Genomic DNA, 13,424 nt, shown 5'->3' with positions numbered 1-13,424 from the left:
GGGATGATGGGGTGCCAGGCGGGGGGCGCGGACTTTCCTCCATGGGGCCCAATGGGATTTCCCTCCCCCCCCAGCAGCACCCGGGGGGGGTTCTCCCACGTGGCCGTCGGGCGCTGCGGAGGAGAGCCCGGGAGCCCCCCCCCTTCCCTGGCGCCGCCTCCGCCCCCGCCCCTTCCCCGCCCCTCCCGGCAGCATCTGAGCGGACGGGCGGGGAAAGATGCAGCCCGGCGGCGGAGGGCCCGCCGGCCCGGTCACATGCCGAGCCCGTGAGCCGCGGACGGAGCCAGGTGGGCGAGGGGCAGGGAGGCGGGCGGGGGGCTCCCGGAGCCGCTCTCGGGGGAGCGGAGCGGCCGGGGAGGGGGGGGGGAGACCGGGTCCGCGGCTGCCCATCCCCCTTTCCCCCCTCCCCATAATTGGGGGTCTCCGCTGCCCGGGCATCGCCCCCCGCCCCAGCCCCTCCCCGCCGCTCCCTCCCAAGCGCCGAATCCCCCCCCCCGGTGGGCGCTGCGCCCCTCGGGTCCCCCTCCCCACTTTGCCCTCCCCCCGGAGGCGGGAGGGGGGCGCCCGTAGACCCCCAGCCCACCCTCTGCCCGTGGACGCCGGCGATGGATGCCCCGGGGGACTCGCTCGGAACACGGAAGCCCCATCGAAGAGCCGGGCGGGGGGGGGGGCAGGGAGCCCTTCCCCCCCCGGAAGTCTGCTGCCGGGGGGGGGGTCTGCGGCAGCCTCTGATCCCCCCTCCCCCCTCTCCCCCCTCTCCCCCCCCAGCCAGACCCGCGCCCCCTCCCCGGGCCATGTCCACCGAGAGCTCCCCGCTGCTCAGCTACCGGCTCTTTCGGGTCTCGGGGGAGGCGGAGATGGCGGGGGTCGGCCAGGAGGAGGCGCCCCTGGTGGTGGGCTCGGGCTCCGGCGGCGGCGGCGCCCCCGACCCGGCCCGCCAGCTCTCCACCTTCTTCGGGGTGGTCGTGCCCACCGTCCTCTCCATGTTCAGCATCGTGGTCTTCATGCGAGTCGGTAGGTTGCGGGGACTCCGTCCTAGGGGAGGGAGGGGAGGGGGGGTTTCTCGGCCCCAGAGCTCACCCCCCTCCCTTCTCCCCCCCCTCCCCCCTCTTGGCCAGGGTTCGTGGTGGGCCACGCGGGGTTCCTGCAGTCGCTCCTGATGCTGGTGGTCGCCTATCTCATCATCTCCCTCACCGTCCTCTCCGTCCTGCGCCATCTCCACCAACGGAGCCGTCCAGGCTGGGGGGCTTACTGTATCCTTTGGCGCTGCCCCCCAACCACCCCAAGGGGGCTGAGATTGGCTGAAAGACACCCCCGGGACTCCAGGGTGGCAGACCTGCCCTTCCTGGGCAGAGAGTCCGGAAGGGGACCTCGCAGGTCATCTAGTCCAACCCTTGCCCCAGCAGGAGACCCGACACCTGCCTCCACCTAGATCGAACTCCCAACCTCCTGATTGTGAGCTGAGGCACCAAGTCCGGCCTTGCAGGTGCCGTCCCCCCTCCCAGACCAATGCGGGCCCTTCAACCCCACCTGAGTGTGGCCCCTGACCGTGCCGAGGCGAGATGTGGCACATGGGATTCATGGTCTTCGGAAGGAGGCGACGGGCCACCCTCCGATGCTGGACTTGGCTTCCCACCCAAGGATTCGGCCTGCTCCTCGGCTCCTACAAGCTGCAGGCGAGGGAGGGAGGGGACACTGCCCAGATGGGGTCTCTCCAGGGTCACCCCTCAAGCACCCAAAAACCCAACATGAGGAGGGAGACTGCCTCTGTGGGGGGCTTCCTCCCTCAAGGGGGCTATTTTCCCTTAACTGCCCCCCCCCCCGCGCCCCCCAGTCATGATCATGCCGGACTCTGGGCCCCGAGTTCGGGGGAAGCATCGGCCTCATGTTCTACTGGCCAACGTCTGTGCCTGCGGCGTCTACGTCCTTGGGCTGGTAGAAGCCATTCTGGACGTCTTCGGAGCAGGTGGGCTTCCAGCTACAGAGCCTCCCTCCCCCCGGGGCTGGGGTGGAGACACAGGGCAGGTTGTTCTGCTCCGGACACGGGTGCGGATCTTGCCCTGAAGCCCCCCCCCCCTTCTCTCTCTCCTCTCTCCACCTGGCCCAGATGGATCAGAGCCAGCGGGCCTGAAGACCCTCCCCCAGGGCTACCTCTACAGCTTCCTCTACAGCTCCTGGTGCTGCTGGTGTGCCTGCTGGTTGCCTGGTGGGGCCCAGATCTACTCCCGGGCGGCTTTCTTCTCTTCCTCCTGGTCAACCTGGTCCTGGTCACCATCTTCGTCAGCTTCTTCACCGTCTCCCCGAGGGGATCGCCGTCTCCCACGGCGGCAACCAGACTTTCAACGCCTCCTTCACCGGCTTCAACATCTCCACCCTCAGGGACAACCTGTAGGTAGGGGGCTTCGCAGGTGGGCGAGGAGGAGGACCAGGGCCCGCTCTCATCTCCTGGGCCTAGAGGTGGACTTCTAGGCCTCACAATCGGCCTAGAGGCTGTGAGTTTGATCCTATGTAGAGGCAAATATTTCTCTCTCCCCACGATCCGCCCTGCGACGGGGAATGGCGTCCGGCCAGTAAAACACTCTGCTAGCTCCATCCAGTCGCCCAGACTCTACCTCAAGGGATTATGGGCCTTAAATGATGTGCCGGGGAGAGGGTGTCCGCAGCTTCGGCAGGGGCTGCCCGGTGACAATCCTGAGTGACCAGATGAAGAAGCCACAGGAGGGAGGGAAGGGGGCTGGCGGTAGCCGTGCCCCCTCGGGATAACCTGGCTCTTCCCTCCCTCCTCCACATAGCCATGTACTCGCGGGACTACACACCAACAACATGATGTCCTTTTGCCACCGTCTTTGCCGTCATGTTCAACGGCTGCACCGGGATCATGGCCGGCTCCAACATGTCAGGTGAGGCGTGGAAGGCCCCCGGGGGAGGGGGTCCAGGAGTGCTCCCATGGGCAGACGGGAGAGTAACGGCGGCTGATTCCCGCAGGGGAGCTGAAGAACGCCAGCGCCTCCATCCCCAAGGGGACCATCGTGGCCGTCCTGTATACCTTCATCATCTACTTCTTCCTTTTCTTCATGACCGGCTTCACCTGCGAGAGGTGAGCGGCTGCAGGGACGCCAGCGGGTAGCAGCCCCTCCCCCACAGCAGGTGGCACGGCCTCCTGCTCTCAGCTGGGCCCAAGGCAGGCATGGCGGATGGGCAGACTGAGTCAGCAGGGTTCCGAATAGCCCCCAGAATTAAATCAGAGTCCAAGGCAAAGGATTCCTCAAAAGTTCCCATTGAGGAAGAGAGCCATGTTGGCACATCTGGGGAAACCCGAATCTGAAAGCTTCCCGGTTCTTCCCACCCAGTTCAAAGTTCAAGATCTTGCCTCCACACCCACATCTCCCATCTCATGGTCCAATCTCCCACTTCCCTTTTGCAGTTCCACCCATCCAGGGGCAGAGGTGCAAAGAATAAAAGATGACCTTGGTTTTCTAGAAAGAATGTTGTTATGGCTACCTAGCGTCTAACTCCGTACAATCCCATTTCCCCACCGTAGAAAAAGCATCGTAGAACAATGGACAATGCGGCAGGCCAAAGTTTTTAAAAAATAACATTAGTGGCCTGCAGAGTGAGGGGGGGTCTCCAAGTGGGGCTTGTCAGGTGGAGGATTTCTGGCAGGGGAGAGACTGATCCCCCCCCCACTTGCCTTGGTCCTCGCCCCCTCCCCCCTCAGGGCCCTCCTGAAAGGCGACTACGGCTTCTTCCGCTCCATCAACATTTGGCCGCCCTTCGTGCTGATGGGCATCTACTCCGCCTCGCTTTCGGCTTCCATGAGCAACCTGATTGGCGCTTCCCGCATCCTCCACCCTTGGCCAGGATGACCTGTTCGGTGAGCAAACCCCCACCACCCACAAAGCTCTTTGGCAGACCCTCCCCTCCTCTGGCCATGGAGGTCCAGTGGATGCTGTCGGGCTTCCAAAGAGCATCAAAAATTAAATCAAAGTATTGCTCAAAGTTCCCAATTTATGAAAGAGCCATGTTGGCATCTGGGAAAACCGAAATCTGGAAGCTTCCCGGTTTCCCCCACCCAGCTGAAAGTTTATAATCTTGCCCCCCACCCACCCACAAGTCCATCCCATGGTCCAATCTTCCACTGCCCTGCTGGCAGTTCCATCCATCCAGGTGCAGAGGTACAAAAATAAAAGATGACCTTGGTTTTCTAGAAAGAATGTTGTTATGGCTACCTAGCGTCTAACTCCGTACAATCCCATTTCCCCACCGTAGAAAAAGCATCGTAGAATAATAGGAAAGTGTGGCCAAAGACCCACAGAAAAGATGGCTGCAGGCCTGACAGATGCTCCTTTCTCTCCCCGCAGGTGTTGTCCTGGCTCCGGCCAATTGTCTCCAGAGGAGGCAACCCCTGGGTGGCCGTCCTCTACACCTGGGGCCTCGCACAGGTAACCTCTCCCCCGCCCCCCAAAATCAGGCCCTAAGAACGAAGCCCAAGAGGCGGAATGAGTTGTCTTTGGTGTTCATCTTTAGTTGGGGGCCTCCAAATGCGCCACTTTAAGACTTCTGGACTTCCAGAATTCCCCAGCCAGCCAGCTAGGACAAGCGAGCTGGGAATTTTGGAAGTTGAAGTCCCACAAGTCTCAAAGTCACATTTGGAGACTCCTGCTCTATACAAGGAATCCTCGCCTTAACGACTGCGATTGGGCCCCAAATTTCTGTTGCTCAAGTGAACGTTTGTTGCCCTTTCTTGTCACCGTCGCTAAGCGAAACACTGCGGTTGTTAAGTTAGGAAGAGTGAATCGGCTTCCCCGTTGGTTTTACTGTCAGGGGGTCGGTCATCAAAGGGGATCGCGCGACCCCGGGACACGGCAACCGTCATGAGACGTGGCACCCGAAGTTTGATCACGTGACCCTGGGGATGCTACGACGGCCTTAAGAGTGGGGAAACGGTCATAAGTGCCTCTTTTCAGCATACCTTTGAATGGCCACTAAATGGAGAGGCGTGAGCCTAGTAAGACCTGCAGACAGGATCTTGCCAGACGAAAGCATAACGAGAGAGAGACTCCTGTGAGCTGCCAGAGAGCTCGCCTTCCCTGGCCTTGCCTTCTTCCTGCCCCCCCAGACACTCCCATCTCCCCTGCCTCTGTGCCCTCCGGGAAATCAGCCCCTCCCTCCCAGGACCCCCAAACTCTCTTCCCGCCCCTGGTCCACGTCGGGTGACTCCGGGGGTCCTCAAGGCAGAAGAGACCCTCATTAGGAACCCATCCCTTCTCCGGTTCTTTGCTCCAATGGCTGGCCCCCTTCTGGCCCTAAGCGAGGGCACCTGAGGGCCTGGGCAGAGCTGTGAAGGGTGGAAGGTGGGCACCTACCTGCTGGCTGGGGGAGAGGGGCTGGGGGGGCTTTCCCGGGTCCCTCCCTCCCCCCCTTTAAGGAGCTCTTCCTTCTTCAGCTGGTGCTCCTGGTGGGGAAACTCAACACCATCGCTGGCATCGTCACCGTCTTCTACCTGGTCGCCTATGCCGCCGTTGACCTGGCCTGCCTGGCGCTCGAGTGGGCCTCCGCCCCCAACTTCCGGTGGGTGCAGTTCCCTTCCCAAGAGGGAGGAGGGGGAGGGCACACGCGGGGGGAAGGGGGAGGCTGTGGGTTCAGGTGCGACCTCAAGTCCCAGAAGGGATGGAGTGGGGACCTTGCCAGCCACATCCATCTCTCTCTCTCTTTTCTTTCTTTTTTCTTTCCTTCCTTTTCTCTTTCCTTTCTTTCTTTTCTTCTTTCCTTTCTTCCCTCTTTCTTCCTTTCTTTTCTTCTTTCTTCATTTTCCTTCTTCTTTCTTTCTTTCTTTCTTCCTTCCTTCCTTCCTCTCTCGCTCTCTCCCTCTTTTGTCTCCGCAGCCCCACCTTCCAGCTCTTCTCTTGGCACACCTGTCTTCTTGGCATCGTCTCCTGCCTGGTGATGATGTTCCTGATCAGCCCGGCGGGGCCTCGGGGAGCCTGGGGCTGATGCTCCTCCTGCTGGGCTTCATCCACCTCCGCTCGGCCGCCTCTTCCTGGGGCTACATCAGCCAGGCGCTCATCTTCCACCAGGTGCCCGGCGGGGGCTGGGCTGGGCTGCTCCGGAGTCGGGCGGGAGTCTGTCCGTCTTGTCCGGCCGGGGTCCTTTCGGGGCAAGGCCGCTGAGCAGGACGAGGGGTCTTCCGTGAGGAAGGGGCTGTGCCGATCCGTACATCACGGGGGGGCTAAATGGCGGAGGCAGGGATGGTGGAGGGGGGGGCTCAACTCACAGCCACGATTGGAAGTCTGTGGCTCAGCCTGATTTTACGAACCTTTTCCCCATGGTTGTTAAGTGAAAAAGATGGTCGTTAAGCCCACCCGGCTTCCCCTGTGGAATCCCCCCCCCCCCCGGAAGGTCACGCATGACTTGGTCACGTGACCCCGGGAGGCTCCAACCGCCGTAAATCCTCTTCGGCTGCCAAGGCCCCAAATTCTGATCAGGCGTCCGTCAACGGACATGGCCTTTTTTAAAAAATAATTTCCCCCTTTCCGATTCATTCACAAATGTCCATTCTCATAATTGCTCCTTAACCTTCGTCTATTCATCATTAATCTCTGTAATTATTTCCTCACAAATATAGAGAATACATTTCGGGTCATTTTCTTGCCACCCTCTGGCTCCATCTTATTTTGCAACAACTTTGCTCCTTCCATCTTCTCAGCCTCCCTTCTCTGCCTTCTTCTTTCCTTCTCTCCTTCCTCCTTTCTTCTTCCCCCTCTCCTCCTCCTCTCTCCTCTTCCTTCTTACCCTCTTAATTCCCCCCCTTACTTCGTCTGCTTTCTTCCTTTCCCTCCTCATCCTTCCTCCTTTCTTCTTCTCCTCTCCTTCTCTCTCCTCCTCTCTCTTCTCCTTCTTCCCCTCCTCCTACTCTTCATTCTCCTCCCTTACCCCTTCTTCTGCTTTCTTCCTTTCTTTCCTCATCCTTCCTCCTTTCTCCTTCTCCTCCCTTCCCCCTCCTCCTCCTCCTCCTCTCTTCCTTCTTACCCTCTTAATTCCCCTCCCTTACTCCCTCTGCTTTCTTCCTTTCCCTCCTCATCCTTCCTCCTTTCTTCTTCCCCTCCTCCTCCTCTCCTCTTCCCTTTCCCCTCTCTCCTACTCTTCATTCTCCTCCCTTACTCCTTCGGCTTTCTTCCTTTCCCTCCTCATCCTTTCTCCCCTCTCCTTCCCCCTCCTCCTCCTCCTCCTCCTCCTCTCTTCTCCTCCTCTCCTCTCCCTTCTTCCCCTCTCTCCTACTCTTAATTCCTTACTCCCTCTGCTTTCTTCCTTTCCCTCCTCATCCTTCCTCCTTTCTTCTTCCCCTCCCTTCCCTCTCCTCCTCCTCCTCTCTTCTCTTCCTTCTTCCCCTCTTAATTCCCCTCCCTTACTCCTTCTGCTTTCTTCCTTTCCCTCTTCCTCCCCCCTCCTTTCTCCTTCCCCTCTCCTTCCCCCTTCCCCTCCTTCTTACCGTCTCTCCTCCTCTTAATTCTCCTCCCTTACTCCCTCTGCTTTCTTTCTTTCCCTCCTCATCCTTCCTCCTTTCTTCTTCCCCTCTTTCCCCCTCCTCCTCCTCTCCTCTTCCTTCTTCCCCTCTCTCCTCCTCTTAATTCCCCTCCCTTCCTCCCTCTGCTTTCTTTCTTTCCTTCCTTTCCCTCTTCCTCCCCCCTCCTTTCCATTGTTGCTTATTCACTTTCTCTGATGGGTTTTCTAATGCAGTGTTTCTCAACCTTGGCGACTTTAAGTCCTGTGGACTTCAACACCCAGAATCCCCCAGCCAGGTGTGCTGGCTGGGGGATTCTGGGTGTTGAAGTCCACAGGACTTAAAGTCGCCAAGGTTGAGAAACACTGCTCTAATGGGGTGGCATTTCAGCAATCCCAATTTTATATTTTCATACAAACAATTCCCTCTATTACATTTTATTTCTGACATTAATTCTACTGATGTCATTTTCCCACTTGTTTACTTGCATTTTAATATTTTCTTGTTTCCCCTCCTCCTAATTTGCTGTTGTCGTTTTGAATGGTCACTAAGCGAGGAGTTGTATGTCGAAGGCTACCTGTAATGCACAAGATGGGGGGCAGAGCAGGACGGGATCCCCTTCGGTGGCCTCACTTAGTGACGGTTTGAGGTTCCCAGGGACGTGACCATTTTTCACCCTTATGACCATTACAGCATCTCCATGCTCACACGATCAAATTCAGGCGCTTGGCAAATGACTCATATTTATGACGGCTGTCCCTGCCCCGGCAACCTGGATTCACTTAACAACCGTGTTCCTAACCACAACAACAATGCTGATTCCCTTAACTATTGTGGCAAGAACGGTCACTTTAATGAGGACCCGATTGCTGGGGGCCATAGGCTGACTCCGTAATAAACCACTTAGAGAGGGATGTAGCGTGCTGTGACGCGGTATAAGTCTACGGGCAATTGGTAAGCGGGACAGAACTCACTTAACGACGGTCTCGCTTAGCAACGTAAATGTTGAACTCCTTGACTTACGACTGCCCGCAGAGGAGAAGACAGTGTGAACACTCCGAGCTGAAGACCAGGGGGGAAATGTCTCCTGTGGGGCTAACGGGGGTGCCTTCCCCTCTTCCTCCTCCTTACCCTCCTTCCCCCCCCCCCCAAAGGTCCGGAAGTACCTGTTGCTCCTTGACATCCGGAAGGACCACGTCAAATTCTGGCGCCCGCAGATCTTGCTGATGGTGGCCAACCCTCGGGGGGGATCCCAGCTGATGAGGTTCATCACCACCTGAAGAAAGGGGGCCTCTTCGTCCTGGGCCACGTGGAGATCGGGGACCTGGGTAGGAGCATGGAGGGGGCCCCCCTGCAGACTCCCGGGGCTCCTCTCCCGTGGGATGCCATGGATCCCGGGGGGAGTGTGTGTGTGGGGGGGTGCAGGGTTTGGAAAGACTGAACCCCAGAAGCATGGGACGAAGGGGCATCTTCCCCCCCACCTCCCTGGCCTATGCCCCTGCCCTGCTGGCGGTGCCACCTTTGCTGCCTCTCCCACTGCAGATACGATGCCCTCCGACCCCATCCAGGCTCACTACAACTTCTGGCTCAGCCTGGTGGACAAACTCAGCATCAAGGCCTTCGTGGACCTCACCCTGTCGCCCTCCGTCCGCCAGGGGACGCAGCACCTGCTCCGGATTACGGGCCTGGGTGAGGAAGGGGCAGGAGGAGGGCTGTGCCAGGAGGGGAGGGCACCTGGGGGGCAGCCTTTGGCGTCGAGGTGCCTGGCGTTTCTTTCCTTCTGCTGTTTTGAGGGGAGTTTGGGAGTTGCTAACCCCTTTGAGGTCGGTCTTGATTGCCCCTGGTGCCCCTGAGAATGAAGCATAAAGGGGGCCCTTGAAGCCCCGCCCTCTGCCCCCCCCCACAGGTGGCCCTGCCCCTTCCCATCCACAGATCACAGCCAGATGTTTCGGGGGAGTCAAACCAAATCAATCTACTTATTCATTCATTCGTATCCTGCCTTTATTAGTTCTATGAATGAACTGATGCTCCTCCTTCCTCTTATCTCACCATAACAACCACCCTGCGAGGTGGGCTGGGCTGAGAGAGAAGGCCCAAAGTCACCCCCGGCTTCGATGCCCAAGGTGGGGCTAGAACTCACCGTCTCCTAGTGATTGGCCCCAAGTCATCCAGATGGCTTTCATGCTTCAGGCGCCACTAGAATTCCCAGGCTCCTGGCGATTTGCCTGATCCCCCAGCCACGCATATGTGCCTAAGGTGGGACTAGAACTCACCGTCTCCTAGTTTCTAACCCAGCACCTTCCCCACTGGGCCAAACCCGGCCAAAGGATGGCTTCTTGCACCCCCATTCCTTTATTGGGGGCCAAGGTGGCGCAGTGGTTAGGGTGCAGTACTGCAGGCCACTTCAGCTGACTGCTATCTGCAGTTCGGCGGTTCAAATCTCACCAGCTCAAGGTTGACTCAGCCTTCCATCCTTCCGAGGTGGTGAAATGAGGACCCAGACTGTGGGGGCAATAAGCTGACTCTGTAAACCGCTTAGAGAGGGCTGAAAGCCCTATGAAGCGGTATATAAGTCTAACTGCTATTGCTATTGCTATATTGGGGCGGGGGGGGAGTTAACAGGGACTATAAATCCCAGTCGGGGTGCTGTGTCTTGATCTGCCTGGGGTGGGGTGGGGGAGCCCGGCTGGTTCTCCCTTTCAGGACCCCTCGGGCCGCCAGAGTCGAACTGGTTCGTGTGCTTCCTTTGCCTTGCAGGCGGGATGAAACCCAACACGCTGGTCCTCGGTTTCTATGACGACTGCGTGCCTGAGGATTACTTCCTGCAGGACCCGGCCTTCAGCCAAGCCCGGGAGAACGAGTTCGGGTGGACCTGGCGGCCCTGCAAGCCCACTTCCCCCCCGTGCGGGTGACGGCCAACCAGCGGCCCTGAAGCCCTCCGAGTACGTGGCCATCGTCTCGGACGCGGTGAAGATGCACAAGAACGTGTGCCTGGCCCGCTACTTCCACCTGCTGGACAAGGACCTGCTCTCCTCTTCGGCCTCCAAGAGGCGCCTGGAAGGCCGCTACATCGACGTCTGGCCCCTCAACCTCCTGCGCCCCGACACGCCCACCTACGTGGACATCTGCAGCCTCTTCCTCCTCCAGATGGCCTGCATCCTCACCATGGTCAGCTCCTGGAAGGGGGCCCGGCTGCGACTCTTCATCTGCGTGGAGTCGGGGACGGCGGCTGGTGAGCAAGGAGGAGAAGCTGCGGGAGCTGCTGACCAAGCTGAGGATTAAAGCCACCATCAAGATCGTGACCTGGGACCAAGTGGCCAGCTGCCAGAGCCACCCGCCGCCTCCGGGCACCGGGGGGCCGAGCTCCGTTGAGGTTCAGGCTCCCCCGGAGGCTCTCCCCAAGGAGAAGCGCTCGGGGGAAACCTTCCTGAACGCGGCCACCTTCCGTGTGACGGACGAGTACTTGGCTTCGGTCAACGAGCTTCTGCGGAAGCAAGGCGGTCAACGGCCGTGCGGTTCCTCTACCTGCCACGTCCCCCCGCCGACACCTCTCAGTACGAGCGCTACCTGGAGCAGCTGGAGATTCTCACCACCGACCTGGGGCCCACGCTGCTGATCCACGGGCTGACCCCCGTCACATGCACCGAACTGTAAGTGGCCGCCAGCGGGCCCTGCATTCGTGGCCGCAGCGACTCTAAAACGCCTTGTCGCCAATGAACAAAACGTGCCTTTGTCTCTGGAGTGGGGGTGGAGAAATGAGGAGGAAGCCGGGCCGAGCACGCGCTGGGCTGAAGACGTCGGGGGAGGGGACATTTGGGCAGCTGAGAAGGCCTGCCGAATCAGGAGAGGAGGAACAAGGCTGAGTTCTGCAGGACACAAATGTCTTCCACTATTTCGGGACACTTTTCGTCTTAATGGACCTGAGGGTCCCAGCCGGGAGATCTTCCTATATCCCTGGAGGCCCGAGGGCTTCTTCTCAGCTCTCCCCCAGATTTCCAGAGCTGGAAATTATTTCCTCATCCGTTTCCTTGTGCGAGAAGGCCCGAGAGGACAAGCGGGCACCGATATTCGGGTGAAGGAAACGTCTTCCAACCCCTTTGGATTTCAAGGTGATTTTCCTCAACCAGAGGTCTGTGCTGGCTTGGCCAAGGCTACCGGCCTCCCCAGGTGTGGAATTACAACGCCCATCCCTCATCGCTGGCCACTCGAGGGTGGCTGCATGGCGGGAACGATGGGATTTGCGGCGCGGCTATACCAAGAAGTGCATTCGGTGTCATTGGGGAACCGTTTGGATGGGGGACGTTGCGTGAAGCTTCCGATTTGAGTTTGAGGTGGGTCGTTTCTGGGCGTGTTTTGAACCCAGGACAGCCCTGCCTCTGGCTCGCACATCTTTGTGTTCCGAGTGGTTGAAACAACCCCTTTTCAGAGGCCTTGAGCGAAAGCAGCCACCCCTCCTTCAGCTGGAGCAGAACAGGTGGTTTGAGGGGAGAGCCTCTTTGCACCCCAGTTCTCCCCCTCCCTCCATGGAGGTCAAGGTTAAAGCGCCTTTGCCCCCCCCCCCCCCCCAAGCCCTGGCTGGGGTCTCCACCCATGCCATTAGCATAGCGGATTAGAAATGAAAACACGCTTAACAAAAAGGGAGTTTTTAACTTCGTTCCTGCAAGCAATGCTTCTACTAACCACTAACTGGCCCGGAATCAGCTGCCTCCCAAGCCGGGACAGGGGGGCACCTGGGAAAACCGGGTGCAGGGATGGAAAGGGGAGGGTCGTCAAGGGAGTCCCAGCACCAACAGGGAGGGGAGGGGAAGAGCAGCTGCTCCTGCGGAAGAAACCGGGCAATAAAAGCGAGATTCTTGGAGCGGAGTCGTGTCTGCCTTTAAGCTGCGGCGTTTGCGGGCTTCCCCCTGCCAGGGGTCCAGACGCCACGGAGGATCAGCGAGGAAGGGAACAGGGGGCTCAACACTTCAGCCAGGAGGGTTTCACTCTGGTGGGGCGGCTGAGCTGCAGGAGGAGCCCAGTTTGGGGTGGGGGTGGCGGGCTGGGCAGCCCCCATGATGATGCAGCCCCCTGAGGAAGGGGGGGGGTCTTGGGACTGCTGGGCTGGCTGGCCGGCAGGGCTCGGCCAATAGGCTGCTTTTCAAGACCCCTGTTCGAGTTTGGCACATTTCAAAGCGGGTGGACTTCAACTCCAGAATCCTTTGCGGCTGGGGAATTCTGGGAAGTTCACCAGTCTTTATTTATTTCTTAAAATTGCCAGGGTTTTTTTTTTAAAAAAAAGCGCGCCGCCTTAGGTTCATGTGTAATTCAAGCGACGGCTTGAGCTGCTGTCAGGGAATGATGGGACCTGGAGTTCTAAAGAGTGGAAGAGGGACAGCCCAAGAGGAGCCCGGAAGTTGCACAGTGACGAGGGGGGGCTAGAGCGTCACTCTTCACTTTCGTAACTCTAGGACCTCCGCCCAGGTCGCTTTTGCCATAGAGGCGGAATATGTAGAGCGGTCACGGCGCCGGCTCCGAACACAAGTGCGATTCTCGGACGTTCGACACGCAGGTATTAATTCACACAAGGACGCCGCGCCAGCGTGGGGGCAGAGAATGAGCCCGTGGGGGGGGGTGGACACGTGTCCTTTCGGGCTGGGCCCCTTCCAAGATGGCCGGCTTCCACTTGCGGTGGCGGGCGGAAACGCGAGACCGAAGACTGGACGCTCTAGGACAGGCATTCGCTGGCTGGGGAATTCTGGGAGTTGAAGTCCGGACATCTTCAAGTTGCCAAGGTTGAGAAACTGCTCTAGGAGCACGGCGCGGTCTCCATAGCCAGGCGGAAGCTCCCCGCCCGTCACTTCCGGCCTGCAGGTTGCCTCGCCAGGTGAGTCCAGGTAGCGCGGGAAGCCGGGCAGCTCGCAGGAAGGAGCCGCCTCTGCGGATG

At 59.2% G+C, this 13,424-nt stretch overlaps 1 pseudogene; it reads left to right on the top strand.

Annotated features, from left to right (window-relative positions):
- Positions 1 to 247: 247 nt before the first annotated feature.
- LOC116520403 lies at positions 248 to 11,178 on the top strand (annotated as a pseudogene).
- Positions 11,179 to 13,424: the final 2,246 nt, after the last annotated feature.

Source organism: Thamnophis elegans, chromosome Z (assembly GCF_009769535.1).
Source record: "Thamnophis elegans isolate rThaEle1 chromosome Z, rThaEle1.pri, whole genome shotgun sequence".
Lineage (NCBI taxonomy): Eukaryota > Metazoa > Chordata > Lepidosauria > Squamata > Colubridae > Thamnophis > Thamnophis elegans.
The sequence above is the reverse complement of the archived record's forward strand: the minus strand, read 5'-3'. Positions and strand labels throughout refer to the sequence as shown.